The following is a 12,511-nucleotide window of genomic DNA, read 5'->3' as shown; positions in this document are numbered from 1 at the left end:
GGCTCTGGCGCTGTGAGGCAGCAGTGCTAACCACAAAACAAAGAGGTATAGGGATGCCAGGCAGGCTTTCAGGGAGCTAGGGTGGAAGCTGAGGGCTAAAACAAACAGAGTGGTTATCTCTGGTTTGTTGCCTCCTTTCCCAGGTATCTGACCCTTGTCTTTCGTGTCCTCCCCTACCCTTCCTGTTATCCATTGATCCCAGTTTCCTTTTTGTTATTTCTTCTACTGCCTCCACCATCATTTTTGCTTTCTGTTTCCGCTTCTCATCTTCCCTTTTCACGTACACTTTCTGTGCCTCTCGTAACACCACTTCCATCTGTCTTTCACTCCATCCATCTAATTTGTGTAATTTCTTTTGTATGTCCGGCCATGATTTAGTTACAAACTGGACCTTTAAGAGTCCCTGTGCTGTCCTATTATTGGGATCCATTCCCAAACACTTCCTTGTAGCCTCCTTGAGCCTTTTAAGAAATGCAGAAGTGGTTCCATCCTTCTCTTGTCGTACTTCAAAGGCCTTAACAAAGTTTTATGATCTTGGTGACGCCTCTTTAATTCCTAATATTCTCATTTCTCATAGATCCCGCATTGACTCACTATCTTCTCTGTCATTATTTTCCAAATGAGGGTCAACATTTGGGAATTTCTGTTTTGCTGGGGCTCCTTCTTCCCCAACTGGGTGCCTTTTTTCCCATTCTTATAAAGCCGCTCTCAGAATCATACCTCGTTCTTCCCCTGAAAATAACGTTCCTAAAATTGCCATCAGTTCTCCCAGGTATATAAATTAGGCCCTAGGAATTGCTCTAATTCTTCGGCTAGTCCAACCGAATCCTCTATTAAACTTTTCATTTCCTTTGTAAAGACCTGACCTACACTGCTAGTTAAGGGAGTGTTTACATATCCGATTGTACCTTCCCCAATCGGAACCTCTCCTAAGGGACATAATTTTACATTTTCCATTATCTCTGCCCCTCCTTTACGTGTGGTGGCTCAAGTGACTCTGCCCCACTTGTTAGTTATTTTCTTATCTGGCCATCCTGCTGTCCTTGTCTGCATTCTTTGTTCCTTGTTTGTTCCAGCTTGTTCTTTTATCCAGTTTCTCTTCTCATACTATAAGCTTTATTGTGAAATGCCCCTGCTGCTTCTTCTTGTGGTCCACTACAACACTTTAAAGTTATTTCCTAGCTTAAAACTATTTTCTTGAAAAGACCCTCTATATTCATTAAAGTTGTAGCCTTATGTTTGCTACATGCTACAAGAATTTCACTTCCCTTCCCCCCACTACCCCACCTCACCCATCTGCAAAAACAACATTTCTAATCTCCCACAGAAAGAGGGATAGGGATATAAGGCAGGATTTCAGGGAGCTCGGGTGGAAGCTGAGGGCTAGAACAAACAGAGTGGTTATCTCTGGTTTGTTACCCGTGCCATGTGATAGCAAGGCAAGGAATAGGGAGAGATATCAGCTGAACACGTGGCTGCAAGGATGGTGCAGGAGGGAGGGTTTCAGGTTTTTGGATAATTGGGGCTCATTCTGGGGAAGGTGGGACTTGTACAAACAGGACAGTCTTCACTTGAACCAGAGGGGTACTAATATCCTGGGTGGGAAATTTGCTGGAGCTATTCGAGTGGGTTTAAACTAGCTCAGCGGGGGATGGGAACCGGGGGTGTAGCTGCAATGCACAGGAGGATGAGAGTAGGAAGGACAGGGACAGGATTTCAGGGTCACAGGAATGTGCTTGCAGACAGCGAACTGGTTTGAAGTGTGTCTCCTTCAACGCCAGAGTATCCGCAATAAGGTAGGTGAGCTTGCAGCACAGATAGGTACCCGGGACTTGGATGTTGTGGCCATTTCGGAGACATGGACAGAGCAGGGTGAGGAATGGATGTTGCAGGTTCCAGGGTTTTGATCTTTCATTAAGAACAGCCAAGGCGGTAAAAGAGGGAGAGGTGTGGCCTTGTTAGTTAAGGATAGTACAACGGTGGCTAGAAACAGGAGACGAGAGGTCACACTCGATGGAGAGTTACAGATCAGCTAGGAAGGATTTAAAGAGAGAGTTAAAAGCAAAGAGAGGATATGAACAGTCTTTACCAAATAGAATAAAGGAGAACCTAAAGCTTTCTATAGGTATGTGAGGAATAAAAGGATGATTAGGGTAGGAATAGGGCCAATCAAAGACAGAAGTGGGAAGTTGAATGTGGGCCCTGTGGAGATTGGAGAGGTGTTAATGAACATCTCTCATCAGTCTTCACTCAGGAAAAGGAGAATATTGTAGAGGAGAAGAATGATGCATGAGATATTAGACTCGAAAGGATCAAGGTTAGTTGCACACAGGTGTTATCAATTCTAGAAGGAGTGAAAGTAGACAAGTGCCCTCGGCCAGATGAGATTTATCCGAGGTTTCTCTGGGAAGCAAGGGAGGAGATCACAGAACCTTTGGCTTTGATATTTGAGTCGTCATTGTCTACAGGTTTAGTACCAGAGTGGAGGATTGCAAATGTTGTGCCCTTGTTCAAGAAGATGACCCAGGTAATTATAGACCAGTGAGCCTTACTTCTGTTGAAGGAAAGCTTTTGGAAAGGAATATTAGAGATCGAATTTATAATCATCTAGCAATCAACAATTTGATTTCAGAGAGTCACCATAGTTTCATCAAGGGCAGATCGTGTCTCACAAACCTCATTGGGTCTTTTGAGAAGGTGACCAAGCATGTAGATGAGGATAGGGCAGTTGACGTGGTGGACATGGACCTCCGTAAAGGTTCTACATGGTAGGTTGTTGGAGAAAATGCAGAGGCATGGGATTGAGGGTGATTTAGCAGTTTGGATTAGAAAGTGACTTTCTGAAAGAAGGCAGCGATTGGTGGTTTATGCAAAATATTCAGCCTGGAGTCCGGTTACTAGTGGTGTGCCACAAGGATCTGTATTGGGACTATTACGGTTTGTCACTTTTATAAATGACTTAGACGCAGGCATAGGTGGATGGATTAGTAAATTTGCAGATGACACTAAAGTCGGTGGAGTACTGGACAGTTTGGAAGAATGTTATAGGTTGCAGGGGGACTTGGATAAACTGCAAAATTGGGCTGAGAGGTAGCAAATGGAGTTCAATGCAGCTAAATGTGAGGTGATTCACTTTGGGAAGAATAACAGGAAGGCAGTGATCTTGGAGTCCATGTACAAAGATTCCTGAAAGTTGCCACGCAGGTGGACAGTGCTGTTAAGAAAGCATACGGTGTGTTAGGTTTCGTTCAGAGAGGGATTGAGTTCCGGAACTGCAATATCACGCTGCAACTATACAAAACGCTGGTGCGGCCACACTTGGAATATTGTGTATAGTTCTGGTCCCCATATTTCAGGAAGGATGTGGGAAGCATTGGAAACGGTGCAGAGGAGATTTACCAGGTTGTTGTCTGGTCTGGAGGGAGGGTCTTATGAGGAAAGGCTGAGAGACTTGGGTCTGTTCTCATTGGAAAGAAGAAGGCTAAGAGGGGATTTGATAGAGACATATAAGATGATCAGAGGATTGGATAGGGTAGACAGTGAAAGACTCTTTCCTAGGATAGTGACGTCAGCTTGTACGAGGGGGCATAACTACAAATTGAAGGGTGATAGATTTAAGACAGATGTCAGAGGCAGGTTCTTTATGCAGAGAGTGGTAAGGGCGTGGAATGCCCTACCTGCTAAGGTAGTCAACTCAGCCACATTAGGGAGATTGAAACATTCCTTAGATAAGCACATGGTTGATTTTGGGATAGTGTAGGGGGACGAATTGAGAATAGTTCACAGGTCAGCGCAACATCGAGGGCCTGTTCTGCGCTGAATTGTTCTATGTTCTAAACTTAGTGCAGGAGGCTGAAAGAAATGAGCAGCTTTAAAACAAAAACCTCTTGGAGCTCAAAGCTTTCAATGAGAATCTGAGCCCAGTGGTAAGTTCAGGTAACCTTTATTGCAACCCAACTTTGTTACAGCTTCAGATCCCCCCAGCAAAAAGGCAGAGAAAAAGCAGTTGCTTTTTGAACAGCTCAAGGTGAAAGTGCACACACCACACCTCCCCTGTCCCACCCCCCTCACTGTCTTTACTATTGGCCAGCACCCAGTTGTCCCTTTGTAATCGGATCCTTGGTACAGCCGTAACCCGGAGGAAGTATTGCCTCACTCAGCAATTTAAACCCATACCCTGTCTCCAAGTAAGTTTCTCCCTGCTCATTTGCCAGGAAGGGGCAGTGTAGAGTCAACCAGACTGCTGTGGGTCTGGAGTCACGTGTAGCCACACCGGGTAAAGGATGCAGGTGGAACGACTGAGTGAATTCTTTCCCACAATGGCGGTTCCCTTCCCTAACAATCGATAATGGCACTCAGCCGTCACTCCTTCAATCCCCCTGCGATGGCACGTGAACTCGCTGGTGATTCCACAGGTGGGAGGAGTAGGTGAAGCCCTTCCCGCACTGAAAGCAGGTGAACGGCCTCTCTCCAGTGTGGATCCATTGATGCGTCAGCAGGGTGGAAGATGTGCTGAAGCCCTTTCTGCACTTGGGGCGGCTGAAGGCCCTCTCTCCCGTGTGGACCTGCTGGCAGGTCAGCAGGTGGGAGGAGTAGGTGAAGCCCTTCCCGCACTGAGAGCAGGTGAACGGCCTCTCCCTGGTGTGGACCCGCTGGTGGCTCCACAGGCTGGAGGGGCAGGTGAAGCCCTTCCCGCACTTGTGGCAGCTGAACGGCCTCTCCCCCGTGTGGACATGCTGGTGGGCGAATAGGGTAGAGGAATTGCTGAAGGCATTCCCGCACTTGGGGCAGCTGAAGGGCCTCTCCTCAGGGTGTACACGCTGGTGGGTCAGCAGGTGGGAGGATGTGCTGAAGGCCTTCCCGCAGTCGGTGCAAGGGAATGGCCTCTCCCCGGTGTGACTGCGCCGATGAGTCTCCAGGGCAGAAGGGACACGGAAGCCTTTCCCACAGTCGCCACACTTCCACGGTTCCTCTACAGGGCGGGATTCCTCAGGTTTCTCCGTGGCCACAGCTTCAGCTGCACACAAACACGTGTAGAGCCCTCCGTGCCATGAAATCCCCTTTCCAGGCCGTATAACTGTTTCAGGCTCCACGCACAGTGTGCTGCAACAGTGGGGTCTCTCGTCCAGTCCCACTGATGCTGAAAACGTCCTCAAACAGGAACCAAAAAGCGTTGGTCCCTCTCACAGAAATCACAGTCAAAAATCGTTGCGGTCCCAATGGATTGAGTGACTGTCAGACATTGACATCAAAGTGAGGACTGCAGATGCTGGAGAGTCAGTCAAAAAATGTAGCGCTGGAAAAGCACAGCAGGTCAGGCAGCATCTGAGGAGCAGGAGAGTCAATGTTTCGGGCATAAGCCCTTCATCCATTGATTTTGAAACTTACCTCTTCAGATTTTCAAAAACTCTGCAAAAAGAGATTACAAAAGTCATCACTATCAGTGCAGGGTAGAAATTCAGAACAAGTAATTCTACTTTCTGTGGAATATTCTTTTGTTGTTCCACAAAATTGAAAGCACCATCCCACTCTCTCTCCCCCTCTGTTCTCACTCAGCTCTAACTAATTCCCCTGAAGGAGCTGATTCAGGATCTTACAGGGGCAGAAAAAGCAAAAACATCAAGACTGACATCTCTCTGAATTTTGGATACCTCCACCTGAAAGTTAATATCTTTCACAACACTGGGATCCTGCTGAGAGTGAGTAGGTCTGATTGAGGGAAGCAAAAAAAAAAGTGTCAATTCAGGGTGAACCTGCAATGCAGCTTCTTGAGGAAGGACCAGACACAAAATGGTTAACGACCCTGGGAAGGTGGGAGTAAAATGAGACATCAAGGCATTAACACCGACACACTTCAGTCAAACTCTTCTGCTTCCAGTCAGGCAGAACATGCTCTGAAAGTCCAGTCTTCACAACCACACTTCTGCTTTCACTGAAGACAATTACAGTCACACAGCACGGAAACAGACCCTTTGGCCCAACCTGCCCAGATATCCTAAATTAATCTAGTCATGTTTGCCATCACTTGGCCCCTATATGGGCCGGGAGCTGGCAGCTGGGACTAAATTGGGTTGGCTATCTTGTCAGCAAGGACGAGTTGGACCGAAGGGTCTGTTTCTGTGACGTACATCTCTATGACTCCAGTTGCATTTGCCATCACTTGGCCCTGACCCAACTGAACCCTTCATATTCAGATGCCCGTCCAGGAGCCTTTTAACTTGTCATTGTAACAGCACCCACCACTTCCTCTGGCAGCTCATGCCATCGCTCAAGCGACTTCACGTTGAAAGTGTCTGGTCTGGTGCACCAGATGACATCAGGATAATCTCAGATAATTCCAGATCGCATCGATACTCTGTCAGTGGCTTTCCCGATCAGGATGTTGTACGTGATCAAACAGGTCAGTGGGTAGGCGATCCGCCACCTCTTAGTTCAAGTATCTCTACGAGAACTCACTTGCTGGAGGGTCCCTTGGAGACACTTCAACTGGACTTCATTGAGTTTGAGAAATGAGTTGAGTTACTATAAATGTGTTATGCTTATTGCTGATGTCTTTTCAAAGTGGATTGAAGCCTTCCCTCCTCCTAATGCTACTGCTGAGACTGTGGTGAAGATTTTGTTTAAATAATTCCCTGCTTCAGTATACCTGCGTACATTAGCTCGGACAATGGACCACACTTTGTCGGTAATATTAACGGAGAACTCTGTTCCCAGCTTTGTATTTGTCGGCAACTGCATGGAGCTTATCCTCAGGCGTCCGGCCTTGTTGAATGTTTTAACCAGACTCAAGACTAAACTTGCCAAATTAGTGGCAGAGTGTGGCCTCTCCTGGTTATGCTAATCCCTGTGGCCTTATTCCAGATGTGATCCATGTCTCCGGGCAAGACACGACAGTCTCCAGCTGAGAGTCTCTCTGGTCACCGCCTCCGTACCCCTTGGAACGATTCAACTCCCTTCCCAGTCCACTTCCACCACATGACCGAAGCAATGATTCGTTATGTTCTTGCTCTAACTAGTGTTATGCGTGCCTTTTACTCCCAGGAGCGTGCGGCCTACAGTGATGTTCCCACCCTTTCAGCCTCGTCACGGGTAGAGCCTGGTTCGTTCGTGCTCGTCAAGAACTGGACTGGCAAAGGTCTCCAACCTCGTTGGGATGGCCCCTTCCAGGTTTTACTTCACACCCCTACGGTGGTCACAGTCACTGGGCGCTCAGCTTGGGTCCAACTGCACCATTGTCGATGGGTTTTTGAATCTTGCTGTTGTTCTAATGTTAATCTTATTACAGGTACTTGAACTAAGAGGAGGGACATGCGGGGGATCGCTTATCTCCTCACATTTCTGATCACGTACAACGTCCTGATGGGAAAAGCCACTAAGTATGGATGCAACCAGGACTGATCAGAGATTATCCACCACCCATGCTGAGGAGATGTCGTCCAGTGCACCGGACCAGACGCCTTTGACTTGAGGAACGTGATGAAGATTGATTATTGCAATGGACTCTTACATGAGAAAGACCAGATGGTCCATCTGGACAGTAGAAATCAGTGAGAGTTATCATGTTTTTTTGATTTTACCTGCAGACGCAAGCCTAGTGAGGATAAAAATGATCAACCCCATTATTATGGTAAATATTTTAAGGACGCCCAGGAACACCATCCCATTTTGCAGGACGGGCCGACTCGAGAAAAGGGAAGCCTGATAGGGGAAACTCCTCAATCCACAAACAACTTATTTATACAGGCCCACAGAACGCTCTTCACCCCAGAGGCAGTAGTATGTTACTCCTCTCTATCGGGAGATGACTTACTTGCCCCGTCCCCAGTCCCCGATTCCATTCTATTCGTCAGAATTCCTACTGCCGACCCTGTGAAGAGAAATATCACTTTCCAATAGCTCCGGTCTGTGTATACAAACAGATGGTGTAACACTGGCTGGGGTACAGTAGGCCTTATGCGGCACATGGACCTGGAACGGAACCCTTCCCTTGTGCATTTATAGGCCTTTTCTCTTTTCAGAACCTGATACTGTCACCAAGACCATGTACAATAGAGCTAAGGGAGAGTCCAATGGGAACAGCATTCTGAGGACCATTGTCTCCCATACAGTGCGAGTGCTCGAGTCACTTGGCCCATTTTTTACAGCGCTCAAGCAACTCCTCTTGCAAAACGTCGACCCTTTACTCCTGTAGACCTGACCAGACCCCCTGCTGTAACATTTCAGTAACCTATTTTGACAAACTCTCCCTAATATACACCAAACCAGATTTCTTCAGCTAAGGTAAAGCTACCAATTTCCTTGTCCTGGATGGCAAAGATGTCCTTCATAAGGTCACGATCGGAGCCCTTGTTCCCACAACAGTACCTTGTCCTGGCCAGTGGACAAGTCGATGGAACCTCCATCTGAGGAGGATGCAGCGGTCGGTCTCAGCCAACCTTGCTCCAACTGGAAGGATCCCAAGGGACTGGGTGACAATACAGGATACCCGATAGGCTGGGGAATCCAGAGTACCCTGGGGTTGGAAGGATCCGCAGGGGTGACAAGTCAACAGAACCGCAATTCCCCCTTTTGCAGCCTGACCATTCGAGGAAATAAGACTAAAGAGGCTCTGAAACCGAGTAAACTGGGATTATCAGACCTGTGTCTTTACTCTGTGCAGAATTGGTATGCCTTAGACCTGCCCAGGAGGGTGAGGTCTGCACCATTGTCCAAGATAAATGCACTATGGCCATCCCCGATCTCACTGGCAATATTACTAAGATACAAAAAGAGATCCAGGCATTCCTTGACAGAATGACTGAAGGGACTAGTTGGGTAAACTGCAGATCGGGCTCATGATACAATTGGCTTATCAATTTAGCTATGTCTGTTTGTCGGTATTGCTATTGTTAGGTGTTTAATTGCTAAGCTTGTGAGGTCCCTTAGTGATATAGATTTGCCTCAGAAGATGCTCCTTTTGCGATCCGATGGCTCACCCACACGTGTCGATGGCGATGATAAATATCACCAGACGAGCTGCGAAGATGGTGGTGCCGCTCTGCAGGATGTTGATGGCTGGACCACCTTGAAGGGCATTCGTTTGGACTAGCCTTCTCTTTCAGTGATCTCGGTGCAATCAAAGAGAGGAATGAGGGTGTGGGCATCTGGGTGATAAAGTCTATAGCCTTAAAACTTGCCTTTAAACATTCAGACTAAAATGTAATGCTGAATTATTGAATACATTTACTGCACTAGAAAATAAACCGGCAGGAAGGCTCAGAAAGAGGAGAGAACTTAAAGATAGGGACACCTGGGCTCACCAAGCGATAACAGGATGCTGTGAGGCAATTAAGAACGTTTGCCTCAGCATCGGTGAATCTGTGTGAACAGGACACCAAGTGGCAACATTCACAGCCGTTCCCTTGTGAAATTAATGATAGTCTGTTAGAAATGGGGTAAAGTGTTGTTTTTGCAGATATAGAAAAAGCATACAGAAAAGGGGTACAGCAAGAGAACTATTAACCCTACAGGTATTTAGGGAAGAGTATCTTTACTTTTCAGCGTATAATTGTGGTTAATTAAACACTAACTTTAGTGTGTAATTATTATCACAAAAAGTTATTTTTAAAAAAATTATGCTTTCAGCAAAAAGCTGCGATAATCAAAATGCTTAAGGTATACAAAACGATACAAGTTAATGAAATGTCCGAGGAGGGAATGTACCAGCAGAATTGATACAAAATGTTCAACCAGATCTTGATGTACTGTCGACAAAATAAATGTGTGTCAGCACTCAAAGAGGAAGGTTGCCAACCTGGGGAAGGGGCAAGTAATAAGGGTGGAGTGCAGCTGGGCAGTGGTCTGGCACAGTAAGAGAGATTGGGTAATTAGGAGTCTGGAGAGATGACCTCACTCAGCTCAAAGGGTATAACTGTACACTAACCTGAGTTCTAATTTGCCCATTTGCTTATGCAATTGAAGCCCTTACTTGCAAGTTCGCAATAAATTGTCTTGTTTCCAGTTTTGGTGGTCTCGTCTAAATTTTATTGAATTTTGTTTCTAACAGATTTGGGGGCTCGTTCTGGGATCCCAAGCTCCGGTCGCTCGGCATTCTTGGAGAAACGGAGAAGGTGCACCTCGCTGATTTCGGGATCTCTAGTTTCCCCTTGTTGCCGCGGCGGCTTTGGGAGAGCGTGATCCGGACTGAGAGACCCTGGAAACAAGACGGGCAGACGCGGCAGGTTCGGTCGGGTGACTCTTCTGTGCACAAGACCTGGGTAAGAAAGGTCTTAAAAGATTTATGCAGGCGACCGGGGTAGGCAGCGGTAGTTGCTGCCAGTCGGATATATCCGGGGAACCGGAGTGCTGGTGACTGGAATAGGCGAACCTGGTCAGCCAGGGTGGATGGCTGTTGGTACTGTTGCCAGGTGGATATATCCGGGTGGCCGGCAGCGGCAGTTGTTGCCAGTCAGATATATCTGGGTATCCAGGGAACCGGGGTTCTGGGCGACCGGGTTAGGCGAACCCAATCTATCAGGTTAGGTAGCAGTTGTTACCGTTGCCAGGTGGATGTATACGGGTGGCTGGCAGCGGTAATTGCTGCCAGTTGGATATGTCCAGGGAACTGGGGGTCTGGGCGACCGGGTTAGGCAAACCCGATCAAGCAGGGTAGGTAGCAGTTGTCACTGTTGCCAGGTGGATATATCCAGGGAATTGCTGCGGGACAGGGTGCACAAACACGCGGCGGGAAGTTCGGTCGGTAAGCGACCGGGATAGTCAACGGTAGTGGTTGCCAGGTATTGCCGCGGGATAAGGGCCTGCGGATTTGACCAGGTAACTCTTGTGCACAGACTAAGGTAAGAAAAGGGATCTTTAAGTATTGCCTTGGTGGTCGGGGATGTACGGGACGTACGAGAAGTATGGGAAATTGGCAACTTTTAAAATAAAGTGTTTAATTGGCTAGATTAATCTGATGAGTAAGGTGTCTACCTGATTCGATCACCCAGCCTTAGACCGGTTGTTAAGAGGGGAAATCCCCCACGCGAAGGTCAGGACCCTGAAGTGGGTGTGGAAGAAGGTGACCACCGGACCTCAGTAAGGTTAACTAAATTACATAAAGAAACGGCCGAGTATTAAAATGGGAAACAAGAATAGTTGTTTAAGTGTCGAAGGGGACATGAGAGGGACGTCCGAGGACCACATTCCAATAGACAGTCCTTTAGGAAAAATGTTAAGAGATTGGAAGTACAATCCTGGACGCGAGGAAAGGATAAAAAAAAAGATAAAATGTCAATGAAAAACAGCCTTAAAGTCAAGAGGAATCAGATTATGCTTCGTGTCAGAAGGGCTAGTAGCTGAAGGGCTTCTGAGGGTGCACTTCGTAACTAACTTATGGCCAGACGTCCAGAAAAAATATTCAAAAGCTAGAGGAGTCATTGCGGGAAACTCAAAAAGTGTCTGTGGGAGTGTGGGAGTGTGGGAGTGTGGGAGTGTGGGAGTGTGGGAGCGTGGGAGCGTGGGAGCGTGGGAGCGTGGGAGCGTGGGAGCGTGGGAGAGAGGGAGAGAGGGAGAGAGGGAGAGAGGGAGAGAGGGAGAGAGGGAGAGAGGGAGAGAGGGAGAGAGGGAGAGAGGGAGAGAGGGAGAGTGGGAGTGTGGGAGTGTGGGAGTGTGGGAGTGTGGGAGAGAAAAGAGCTGTACAGCTAGTAGAAAGTTTATCCCTTTGTCATTCAGTGTGAACGCACATTTGTTTGTTGGTGATTGAATGTTCCCTGGAGCTTGAGATCCGGGACTGTTTTGAATCTGATTTCTATTATGGAAATTTTAACATGATTTCTTTTAAGGTTAAGGATTTTGCAAGATTATGAAATAAACTGTTCTTTTTACAGGTCATAACTGCTTTACTATCAGTTTCTAACTAATCTCTTTTATCCTTACATAAAAGCGATTTATGGAGGACAGTTGAAGTTTTAACTTGAATAGACAAATCCTTTTAAGGCAGCTCTGGTTATTTCATGACCTATAGCATTGCAATTGAGCAATGACTGATCAGGACTACTTGGGAGGACTAGTTTTGGATTTGAATCAGGGGACCGGAACCGGGTGATTGTGGTGGATTTCAGAGTTGGGGACTATGTGCATTTTGCATTTTGAACATTAAACACTGAATAAGTGAATTTATAATATAGAAATATATATTTACAAGTAAGATTCCAAAATGTATAGTTAGGAACAGGCTTTAAAGAAAAGCAAGCATCAATTGATAAATTGTATTTGAGATTACAGGGAGCAAGAAATATTGCAATATTTCTTGAAAAGAATCAAGGTCTAAACAAAACATTGGGTGATGAGGAATGGCCATGAGGTGGCCCTAAAGCTGTTCAGTTGGTTTAATCAGCTCAGTAATTAATCTGGCAACGTAACATGAGAAGCAGAAACAGAAGACAAAAATAATGATAAGCCACGGTTAATGAGGTCATAAAGAAAAGGACAAAACTAAAAGGAGAAGGAAACCGGAATGGTGGCGGGCAGCATG

The 12,511-nt window shown here is 46.7% G+C and overlaps 1 protein-coding gene across 1 annotated transcript in view; it reads right to left on the bottom strand.

Moving 5' to 3' along the window:
* Positions 1-12,511, bottom strand: part of LOC148143001 (uncharacterized) — a 323,712-nt gene that overhangs the window by 99,881 nt on the left and 211,320 nt on the right. The window lies entirely within an intron of this gene.

This window comes from Chiloscyllium plagiosum, unplaced genomic scaffold (genome assembly GCF_037043375.1).
Source record: "Chiloscyllium plagiosum isolate Xiang-an unplaced genomic scaffold, Cpla_swu_hap1 HiC_scaffold_27, whole genome shotgun sequence".
NCBI lineage: Eukaryota > Metazoa > Chordata > Chondrichthyes > Orectolobiformes > Hemiscylliidae > Chiloscyllium > Chiloscyllium plagiosum.
This window is presented reverse-complemented; position numbering and strand designations above follow the sequence as displayed.